This window comes from Prionailurus bengalensis, chromosome D2 (assembly GCF_016509475.1).
Source record: "Prionailurus bengalensis isolate Pbe53 chromosome D2, Fcat_Pben_1.1_paternal_pri, whole genome shotgun sequence".
In the NCBI taxonomy this organism is placed as follows: Eukaryota; Metazoa; Chordata; class Mammalia; order Carnivora; family Felidae; genus Prionailurus; species Prionailurus bengalensis.
In genome coordinates, this window is record NC_057351.1 from 13,208,183 (window position 1) to 13,220,198 (window position 12,016).

At 44.5% G+C, this 12,016-nt stretch overlaps 1 protein-coding gene and 1 pseudogene across 1 annotated transcript in view; both read right to left on the reverse strand.

The window, feature by feature from the left end:
* Positions 1-8,111, reverse strand: part of TBCE (tubulin folding cofactor E) — a 92,338-nt gene extending 84,227 nt beyond the window's left edge. The window contains exon 1 of the mRNA XM_043596258.1: positions 8,008-8,111. The gene's annotated coding sequence lies outside the window, so the exon portion shown is untranslated. The remainder of the gene's footprint in view (positions 1-8,007) is intronic.
* LOC122492712 lies at positions 2,865-4,170 on the reverse strand (annotated as a pseudogene).
* Positions 8,112-12,016: the final 3,905 nt, after the last annotated feature.

The following is a 12,016-nucleotide window of genomic DNA, read 5'->3' on the forward strand; positions in this document are numbered from 1 at the left end:
TTCGAGCCCCGCGTCGGGCTCTGTGCTGACCGCTCAGAGCCTGGAGCCTGTTTCAGATTCTGTGTCTCCCTCTCTCTGACCCTCCCCCGTTCATGCTTTGTCTCTCTCTGTCTCAAAAATAAATAAACGTTAAAAATAAAATAAAATAAAATAAAATAATAAAAAAGAAAAAAAGAAATTAGCTGAGATCAAGAGTTGGATGCTCAATTGACTGAGCCACCCAGGTGCCCCCAACTGTGTTATTTTCTAAGAGTGGAAGAATCTTAACCTGGGAAAGGCATCTGAAGAGTTCCATCTATATTATCAAAATGGTTCTCACTTATTTTCTGCCATTTTTAGCCCAGCATCTTCCCCTTGTGGGAAGTGTATTTTCTCTGCCTGGTGGGCTGTCACTCACCCACCACAGGAGTGGACACATGGCCCAGGATGGACAATATAGTGACTCCTCACCTCTATTTCCTTGCATATAGCAACTGGTCCATACGTGAAGACCCTAACCCAAGCAGAGCCAACCTTTTAGAAAATGACATGGGCTCTTGAAGAGAGGATCTATCCCTCTCTTTCCCAAGACCTAAAACAAAAGGACCACTTAAACCTGGAATAACTGAGGGCACCTGGGTGGCTCAGTCGGTTAAGCCTCTGATTTCAGCTCAGCGCATGATCCCACAGTTCATGAGCTCAGGTCCCACATCAGGTGAGCCCTGCTTCTCTCTCTCTCCCTCTCTCTCTCTCTCTCTGCCCCTCGCTCACTTGTGCCCTCTCTCTCAAAAACAAAACAAAACCAAAAAACACTAGAAGAGCTGAGAGGTACTTCTGCTACTGTATGGAAAAAATTTGTGTGAAAATAAGGCCACAAGGGAAAGTGGAGTTGCTCCAACTATGCGTGAAGCCTTTCATCAGCCCAAATGAAACAGTAAATTTTCTTTCGCTTACATCAGTTTGAGGTGAGTTTCTTTCTCCTGCAACTGTTAAGAATTCTGAAAAAATACACAAGAATTAAGATCATATGTGTTCCTATTTAATGTAATACGAACATTACATGCAGTCAGTCTGCTGGAAAGAAATTCGACCTCATCCACTACATGTTACCTATGGGACACTGGATAATTTAACCTCTGTGTGTCTCAGTTTTCTCATCTGTAAAATGTATACTAGGAGGACCTACTTCACAGGACTGTTGTGAGAATTAAATGAGTTTTTATGTGTAGAAGTGCTCACCATCAACAGTTGGGTGCCTCAGTCAGTTAGGCATCCAACTCTTAATCTCGGCTCAGGTCACAATCTGATAGTTCTTGAGTTCGAGCCTCACATTGGGCTCTGCACTGATGGCACAGAACCTGCTTAGGATTCCGTCCCTCCTTGTCTTTGCCCCTCCCCTGCTTGCCCTCTCCCTCTCAAAATAAATAAACTTTAAAAATAAATAATTTACTGGGGCACCTGGGTGGCACAGTCAGTTGAGCATCATCTGACTTCAGCTAGGGTCATGATCTCACAGTTCAAGGGTTCAAGCTCCATGTCGGGCTCTGTGCTGACAGCTCAGAGCCTGGTGCCTGCTTTGGATTCTGCGTCTCCTTTTCTCTCTGCCCTCATCCTCCCCACCCACTTGCACTTGGTCTCTCTCTCAAAAATAAATAAAGCAGTTAAAAAAATAATAATAAATAAATGTTAGCCATTAACATCTATTAATCACTAAGACCCTTAACATCATAAATTAGATTCTATATTTAAATTTTTTTAATGTTTATTTTTGAGAGAGACAGAGCATGAACAGGAGAGGGGCAGAGAGAGAGAGGGACACACAGAATCGAAAGCAGGTCCCAGGCTCTGAGCTGTCAGCACAGAGGCGGACACAGGGCTCAAACCCTCGAATCGCGAGATCATGACCTGAGCTGAAGTCGGACGCCCAACCAACTGAGCCATCAGGCACCCCTAGATTCTATGTTTAGATAAGGAGAAAACACTCCATAAATTCAAAGAAATGTATTACAAATTCAGAATAACAGTACCTGACATGGGGAAGTTTAATTGCAGTAGGCCCACACCGTTCACAGGTATGGATTCTATCTCATTTCCCACCTTCTTAAACCACCAAGAGATCCAAAAAGATATCTGATGCACAAAAGAAGAGGTAAAAAGTACTGGCACTTTGTGAATGAATATTAGAAAAAAGATTTTTCAGTATGACTTCCATTGCCATTCCAAATATATGTCCCTCAATCTTTCCCTGTGTTTATTCAAAATTGTACCAAAATAATCGGTGTGAGGTCTGAAGATCGTTCACACACTGACACCTATCGAGTAGAAAACTCAACATCAATGGCAGCCACACCTAACTGAGATTTTGGAGCTCCAAGTAGTGATCTTGGCTCAGACACCAACAAGGTGTGAGTCCTTACGCTTATTAACCTGTTACCAAGACCACAGGAGTTGAAAGACATGCTCTTAAAAGGAACTTATAGTCTAACTGGGAGAGATAACCAACAGCAAAAAACTAAGACCTAAAATTCAAAGTGCAAGGACCAAATTCAGTGATGGAAGAGAACCATGTGGGTTAAGAGGGAGGGAAGGCTCCCTGTGGGAACCATGCCCTGATGAAGCTGTCAGGAATGGACAGCAGAGAGTAAGGAAAATGAACTTTCTAGGTAGGGAAGTGTAAGAGGGTTTCTTTGATTGGAGGTTCATGTTGAGACTAGACACAGAACTTGGGAATCCTTTAAACATTTAAGGGCAAAAATATCTGCTTTTAACTTACTACCCAAAATGTAACAATTTCCAAGTACGTAGCCCAATTTTTTTAATAAGCCCTACCCCCAACAAGGGGCTCAAACTCACCACCCCAAGATCAGGAGTCATATGCTCTACCGACTGAGCCAGCCAGGCACCCTGCTATTTAGCACAATCTTAAACAAACCCACCTGCTGTCTTTTTCTCCCCCCACCCCCGTAGACCAGCGTTCCTTTATTGTGGCTAAACGCATGCCTTGTTGTCTGCTCCCATTCTGTCAGCAGCACCTGCTAGGCTGCAAACATCGAAAGGAAGGGGGCTGGAAACAAGAGCCGTAACGTCCGCTGCCCTCAAGGACTCTATTAGATTTAAGCCAGAGAACAAATGCAAGGAGCCTCTTAAATGTATGGTTTCAGAGGTCGAGGGACATAGAGGTAGGCCGTTTATTGGGGCAAGCGTGATGGCACACACGGGCTTGAGGCATGCTTGTAAATCAGCTGTTCCGGAAGGACAGCCTTGAGCCTGCCCTTGCTGATAAGGCAACCAAAATCTGCTTCAGGGACTTTTTTTCATTTTTTTTTTTTTTTTAATGTTAGGAAATCACGGGGCCCAACCAGTCATTCAGCTCTTCCTCAGTAACAGTTTTTGATGTACCTGGTTGCTCAGACTCCACGTTTTCTTCCATTGCAGGTGGTTCTGCAGGACCTTCTTCTTGGACCACCTCCCCATCTGTCTCAGATTTTTGGTCCCGAGGTGTCTGGTCTGCTAAGATGTTCTCTCTTTTACAGGCACGTCTAAACTAAACGGCAGGTCTACTTCTTCCTCCATGTGGTGTGCGGCTGACTGCAGTGGGGCAGCGGGTTCCTAAGAACCCTACAAGGATCCAGGCTTGGGCTACCCTTCCCCAGGTGCCTGGGGCAGCCAGCAGCAGATTTCAGCTCAGAGACGGATCCCTTTCCTCCAAGCCCCAAGGGCCCTCTTAAGTGCCTCCCCAGTCCCTTGGTTTCATCATTTCTCTTTGGTTTCACCTGAGGAAGCTCCAAAGGAAGGGTGGCCTGGACTGATTCAGCAGCAACATGGAGGTGGAGTGAGACAGGCAGTTCTCGAAGGGCTCGAACCAATGACTCACAGTCCACAGAAAATGAATTGTTTTAGACATAAAGCTTCACCACCCCACTCTTTCTCCTCAACAAACCGTTACTGTGAGAATGAGTCCCCTGCAGAGCTGAGAACACCAGAGTCTGGCCCTGTGATTCTCCACGATCATTATCGACCTCTTTTTCAATATCTTAATATCCATCCCAGTTGGAAACTATCTTTCTTTTAGATCTCCGCATCACTGTCACCTTCAACAGGCACTCGGGCGCTGGGGCACTGGACTGCTCACCTCCCCAGAGCCCCAAGGAAACAGGTTGCTCTGAGCTCTGAGGTGCCACCAGCATCGGAGGTGGGGGGGGGGGGTGAAGGTGGGGAGGGGAGCGCAGGATCCTTCCAATGTCCTTTTTAAAAAAAGGTTTTTTAGTTGTGGTAAAATACACGTAACATAAAATTTATCACCGTAACCATTGTGTTTTAAGTTTATTTTGAGAGTGAACCAGCAGGGGAAGGGCACAGAGAACGGGAGAGAGAATCCCAAGCGGGCACCGCACAGACAGCACAGAGCCCAAGGGGCTGGAACTCATCAACTGTGAGGTTGTGACCTGAGCCGCTTTAAAGTGTATGGTTCAGAGGCATTAGATATGCTAACACTGTTGTGCAACCAATCACCGAAACTTTTCTATCTAGCAAAACTGAAACTCTATACCCACTGAAGGACTCCCCATATCCCTCTCTCCCTAGCCCCTACCTTCCGTTTCCATGAACTTGCCTCCTCTAGGTATCTAAATGGAATCAAGCACTATTTGTCTTTTGGGACTGCCTTATTTCACTCAGCATGTCTTGCTGTCCTTTTATGCCTCATGTCAAAGCCTGTCTCCAAGTTGTACTCTGTCCTCACGGTAGTTCCTCTGTCTTCACATACTGAACTGTCTCATGTAATTTTAAGTACGTCCTCCAAAAAGTTTTAAGCATTTCCTAAGAGGCTATAGGAGGCACATATTCTCTCTGAAAGAGGCACATCTCCTCTCTAAAACATCAATGACTTACATCTACACCAAACCCACAATTTTTCTGACAAAACTATATAAAAGAGAATAAATTAATAACTTTGTGCCCTTTCTGGACACACTTGCAAAAATCAGCAAATCTTCCCAAATCATTCCTCCACAAATTCATCCCAGCCACTCCTAATAACTGGCAACCTATAACGTTTCTCCTTTCTGGTAGACCTTACTTACTTTCTGGGTCATATTCATTTCACACTGAATAACAGGTCTACCTTATTATTTTTTAACGTACTCTCCATTAGAGACAATGCATTGTTGCATATTTCCCAACATAGGGTAAGGTAGGGAAAGTACCATAAACTTTTTAAATAAACTTTGAAATGCTAAGCATACAACAAACATTCTACTAAAGTACATGATAAACTGACTTTAATAAATCAAAAAGAAAAAAACAAAACCACCAGAAAATGGTAACAACTCTAGTTTTATTGTTGAACATTCACATCTTACAAAAATAATTAAGAAATGAGATGATCCAAGAAGTCTGTTTAAATCCATAACTTAAAGGTAAAAACAATATTGTTCTGCAGGGTTGAGATTCAATTAAGACTGGGACGCCTGGGTGGCTCAGTCGGTTAAGCATCTGACTTCAGCTCAGGTCATGATCTCACAGCCTGTGAGTTCAAGCCCCGTGTGGGGCTCTGTGCTGACAGCTTGGGAGCCTGGAGCCTGCTACGGATTCTGTGTCTCCCTCTCTCTGCCCCTCCCCTGCTCACACTCTCTCAAAGATAAACATTAAAAAATTTCAGTTAAGATTGAATTAGATTCAATTAAGTATTCAAAGTGAAATTCAAAATTAAATTTAAAAGGTTAACCAGGGCACCTGGGTGGCTCAGTCAGTTAAGCATCCGACTTCGGCTCAGGTCATGATCTCAAGGTCTGTGAGTTCAAGCCCCGCACTGGGCTCTGTGCCTACAGCTCAGAGCCTGGGGCCTGCTTTGGATTCTGTGTCTCCCTCTCTCTCTGCCCCTCCCCTGTTCATGCTCTGTCTCTCTCAAAAGTAAATGAACATTAAAAAATAATAAATAAAATAAATAAAAAATAATTCTTCCTTTAAAAAAAAAAAAGGTTAACTGGTATAAGAACAGAGTAATATAGCTTCCAAAGAAGTAGAAAAGAAAATATGGAGAGAGAAAACAAAACAAAATCCAATCTCAATCCAAAAAAAGTCAAGAAAGGAAGAGAAAAAAAGCACAGAAAGTACAAAGTATAAAATGGTAGAAAAGGTCCAAATCCATTCATTCAACTGTTATATCATGGGAAGCCTATTGAAAGCCAGATACTGTTTTAGGCACTGGGAATACAGCAGTAAACAGAACAAAAATATCTGCCCTCATGAAGCTTCTATCCTAGTGGGGGGAACATAGTAAGCCAGATAAATGAATAAACCACATGGCATGTCATATAATGAATGGGAAGCACAACGACAAAGAGGGCAATGGAGATGTAAGGGAAGGATATGTCAGAGAAGACCTCCCTGACAAGGTAAAATTCCAGAAACTAGAAGGGAGGTAAGGGTCGGAACCATATAGACAGACGGAGGGACTGGAGAGACTTCCAGGCAAAAGAACCCCAAGTGCAAATATCCTGAGGTTGGGATGTGCTTGAGGAGGCTTGAGAAGTAGCGAGAGGGGCACCTGGGTGGCGCAGTCGGTTAAGCGTCCGACTTCAGCCAGGTCACGATCTCGCGGTCCAGGAGTTCGAGCCCCGCGTCGGGCTCTGGGCTGATGGCTCGGAGCCTGGAGCCTGTTTCCGATTCTGTGTCTCCCTCTCTCTCTGCCCCTCCCCCGTTCATGCTCTGTCTCTCTCTGTCCCAAAAAGAAATAAAAAACGTTGAAAAAAAATTTTTTATTAAAAAGAAGTAGCGAGAGAGATCAGAGGTAAAACAGGAGGGGATCATACAGGACCCTGGCGGGGGGGGGGGGGGGGGGTCACTCTATCAGCTTTGGCTTTTACTCTGGAATGAAATGGGCATTCTTTGGAGGATTTTTTTTTTTCTGTTTCTGTTTCTTTTTTAAGTAGCCCTCACACCCAGTGGGGAGCCTGAACCCACCACTCTGAAATCAACACCTGAGCTGAGATCAAGAGTCTTAACGAACTGAGCCACCCAGGCACCCCAGTAGTCCATGGAGGATTTCTTGAGAGGAGGGCAAAAATTTGATTTTTTTTTTTTTTTTTAAGGAGGATCACTCTAGATGCTGTAATGAAAAAAGACTGAAAGAAGAAAAAGCAGATTAGTTAGGTGGCTATGCAGTAGTCTGGGTGAGAAGGGACTGGGAGTCCCGGACAGATTCTGAAGGTGAAGTCCATACAATCTGCTGGCAGATCGTAGGTGTGGTGTGTGAAAGAGATGAGTCATGGATGGCTCCAAAAGTTTGGGCCTGAACAAAGGTCTCAGTAATGACAATGAATAAGTACAAAAACCTGCCTGTCAAAAGGCAGAGACTGTTGCCGTGGATTTTTAAAAATCCCCAGCGATAGCTGTTTATAAAAGCATACAGAAAGGTTAAAACTAAAACGATGCTGAGACAAATATCAAATGACAGCGGCCTTGGCTAGGTTAATGTCAAACAAGTCTGCTCCCTGAATCTTTACCTCCCCCGTCTCTACCTTAACAGTCTGGCATTTGTGAACCCTGTCTTCCAACGAGACTGTTTCTTTGGGGACAGGGATGTCGCACCCTCCTGTGCACCCACCCACAACTCGGAACAGTCCGCAGTTGGTGGTAAACACTATTTCAAAATGTTAAATGTTCTCCACCTACCACACGTTATTCCTCCTCCTCCACAAATGTTAAATGATTCAGAACTTCAAGGCTGTTTCTCTAACCTGACCTATTTCACCTCGTCCAAAGTGACCCGCCAGCAAGGCTTCCCGGTAAAGGGATGGACGGCGCTGCCAGGGCGGCTCCCTCGCCCGCTCGCCGGCCCGGACTCCCTACAGCCGGCGCGTCTGGGTCTGGTCGAGGCGGCAGGGAGCAGGCAACGCCCGACTCTTGACCACCTAAGAAGTTTCTAGGAAAGGACTAAAGGACCGAAGCATTGCAGGGTGACGCACCGGCCACTGGCCGGCCACGAACGCTTGGCTCCCGCAGCCCCTCAGCCCCTCCGAAGCTCACCTGCAGGCAGAGAGCCCGGGGGGTCCGGACACCGACCCTCGCACGCGCCAGGCAGCAGCGGAGCTTCCGGTCCTGGCCGGAAGTGCTTCCTTAGGGAGACAGGAAGTCCCACCTCCGCTGGGTGGGCGGTGGCTGCTGGAGCTTAGGCGTGGCTATAGCGAGCAAGGGGCTTCGGAGTCGGAGGTTTGGCCCACCCACCCAAACCTGGGCAAGCTCCCCGCCCCTCTGCTGCCCCGGTGATTCCTGTAAACTCAGGACGGAACAACCCAATGAACGTACATGTTCCAGCCTACTTGTGATTCACTTCCATGTTTATTGAGAGTCTAAGTCGGAGGCGTGTGGTCACAGATAAGAAAATAGTGTTGATGCCTCAAAAACTAAGAGGATAATAATAATAATCAACCAGGTAAAATAGGCAGAATGAAAGTAAGTACAATCATAGAAAAAGCAAATTCCATAGATTTGTTAATTTCTAAGCGTCAGGTTTCTATGTAATTAGCTCAGTGGTTTGTTATGAGGATCAAATGAGATGACACAAATAAACATTGAGCAATGGGGTCTGGTACATGATTAAAGCACACATAGCTGTGGTGTTGGTATCATTGGTTGAAAATAAGAAGCCTTTATCCCCCCCCCCCCCCCAGGGGAAATTGCATTCATTTTGGGAAGGTAGCATTCATGCTGACTGTTAAAGTTGAGAAGAATTTCAGTACATAGAGAGCTATCCATTGTGAATCTGTAAACAACTGCTTTTCTTGATTAATGAAAGGACATGGGATGAAAAACCTTGCTCCCTAAAACAGAACTCTCAGAAGTTTGTTGTTTGAAATCCTATCAGTGAGAATGGAACATCCCTCTCCTGCCTGGCAGAGCTGAGCCATGTGGATCATTTTGGCACTTTTCCAGTCCAGGTATAGAGCTTCAAATAAGGGGTTTTCAGATACAACATTCCACGTTTATTTCAACTTTGTAGTTTTCAAGAGTTCCAGACCTTAGAGTCTGCTTCGTAGCCCAGACCAGAGCCTGCTTAATTCTTACCTATACTGCACCCAATCCTATGCTATCACAGTCTCTTCCCCTGCCTCTGCCTTTTTTTTTTTTTTTTTTAAGTTAGACATCCTGCCCCTCTGGTGTGTGTGTGGTCTTACTTGTTTCAGCAACTAAATAAACCTTTGCTAGACTATAGGCTTGCTTTTGAATGAAACTTATCACTATTGTGAACAAGGTTCTTAGACTCATGCAAGTTGGAGGACACTTTTATTTTGTTTTTAAGGTTTATTTATCTTTGAGAGAGAGAGAGACAGAGAAAGAGAGCATGTAAGCAGGGGAGTGTGGGGGAGGGGGGGGAGATAGAGGATCTGAAGCAGGCTCTGTGATGTCAGTACAGAGCCCACAGTGGGGCTCAAACTCGAACCGTGAGATCATGACCTAAGCCCGACAGACACTTAACCCAGTCAGCCACCCAAGTGCCCAAAGAACTGCAAAGAATTCTTTTAGTCTCTTCTTCCTTCCGTAGAGTAAAGGAGTTCCTTACTGCTTTGATTGCTCCCTCCGTGATTACCTATCTTTGCCTATCGTTCTTCTTGTGCTACCTACTCTCTCTGTGTCTACATCTACTTTCTTGATTTGTGTTATTGGAAGGCTGACAACTATTTTAATACAGAAATCATTTGGAGTTATGGGGTAACTTGATAGAAGATCAAGGTCAGGTAAACCCACTAAATACCAGGAGATATATTTGATTTCATTAGTGTCCAAGTAGCAGCATGAAAGTTGAGTCTACACCCAGATATTTGGTCAAACACTCGTCTAGATATTGCTGTGAAGGAGTGTTTTAGATGAGATAAACAGTTGAATCAGTACACTTTGGGCAAACCAGATTGCCTTCCATCATGTGGGTGGGCCTCATCCCATCACTTGAAGGCCTTTAGAGAAAAAAGTCTGACCGCCTCAGAGGAAGAGAGAATTCTGCCTCCCTGGAAGCACATGGCCATGAAACAGGGAGAAAGTATCAAGGTTCTTACCACAAGAAGAAAGCAAGGAAATGATTTCTGGCTAGGTAAACAACATCAGGCATAGATTCAATTCGATATCTTCTCAAATCTCTCCAATGATACTATTTAAGGTTATGGTTTGTCTTATTTTAAGGTTTTCTGTGTTCCCTTAATTATTCCTGTCCCGTCTAAGTTAAATTTTTCTATATTTTCTTGTTTTGTTGTTGCTTCTTTTTTAACCTCGGTTTTCTCTGTTATACAGCAGGTACTCCATAAATGTGGGAGTTTCCGGCTGTCCATTTATATTACAGAACGAGGCAGTAGAAACGCTAAATGGGAGCAAGTGGGAGCTCAGCTCCTGTGAGCAGGGCTGCCTGATGGTAAGTCTCATTGTCATGTGAATGGGAAGGGAACAGCCATCAAACTTCCGGAAGGCTCTCAAATGCCCAGTAGAAGAGTGTGGCTCTTTGACACCAGCACCTCTGCCAGTTGCCCAAATTCATCCCGGAAACTGACTTCTAGTTCTCTAGAGAAGATGTCTTCCTCTTTTGCTTAAGGACATATACCTGGCAATGATGATTTAGTTTCCCTACTGGGCACAAGAAGGAGGTAGTGGTGGTGGTGGGGAGGTGTTCATCCTTTTGTTTACAGACCATCAATTAATTTCTGTTTTCATCCATATTTATCCCTTCAAACCTCTGTGTTGACAAGTATAGCACTGTTCCAGTTAGTTTCCTATTGCTGCTCTAACAGATTATCACAATCTTAGTGGCTTAAAACAACATATATTTATTATCTTACAGGTCTGAAGAAGTACAACACTTCTCACTGGGCTAAAAGCAAGGTGTCAGCAAGGCTGTGTTGCTATCTGGAGGCTCCAGGCAAGAATCTGTTTCCTTGCCTTTTCTGGTTTCTAGGGGCCACCTGTATTCCATGGCTCATGGTCCCCTGCCTCCATCTACACAGTCAGAAATGGTGGGTTGAGTCCATTCCGCATCACTCTGGCTTTGTAGTCTCACATTTTCTTTGACTCTCCCCTTCTGCCTCCTTCTTCCACTTAGAAAAATTCTTGAAATTACATTGTTCCACCTGGACAATTCAGGATAATCTCCCTGTTTTAGGGTCATCTGATTAGCAACTTAATTTCGTCTGCAGCCTTCGTGCCCTTTGCCGTATACCTACCATATTTACAGTTCTGGGGATGAGGACATGGACATCTTTGGTGGGGGCATTATTCTGCATATGGCTTTACTGAACCTGTTGGATCCTGTGTCAGCCACAACCACTTCTCTGCATATATTTAGCTATGGCTTTATCTGCATGGCTTTCATCAGTCAGTAATCTGTGTGTATTCTGGAATCTCTCATCCACTAACAGAGCCCTTCCTTTTAAAAAAATTTTTTTTAATGTTTATTTATTTTTGATAAAGAGAGAGGGAGAGAGAGAGAGAGAGAGAGAGAGAGAGAGAGAGAGAGAGAAAGTGCAAGCGGGGGAGGGGCAGAGAGAGGAGACACAGAATCCAAAGCAGGCTCCAGGCTCTGAGCTGTCAGCACAGAGCCCGACATAGGGCTCGAACTCACAAGCAGCCGTGAGATCATGACCTGAGCCGAAGTTGACTGAGGCACCTAACAGAGCAACTTCCATTCTCAATGTTATTTCGATATTTTTAGCCTTTTTATTTCTTTTACTTTCCTTGTAGTATTCTCCCAAATTGAAAAAAAGAATGAACACTAGCAGAAAAATTCATCTCAGGCAGACTTGGGGCCACTTTCCCAGCTTTTAGATTTAAGAAGCGCCTGAGGGAGTCTCATCTCCAAGCTTCATAGACACTGTTGACAGCTTTATTGTTAAAGCTGACAAAGATCCTTCAAAGTCTGACATGTTTCTGCTTCCTTGCCATGGGAATGTTGCTATGAACATTTGTGTACGAGGTTTTGCATGGATATTTTTTTTTGCATTTCCCTTGGGGTAGTGGATTGAATGTGTCCTCAAAAAATTCATGCAGAAGGGAGTGG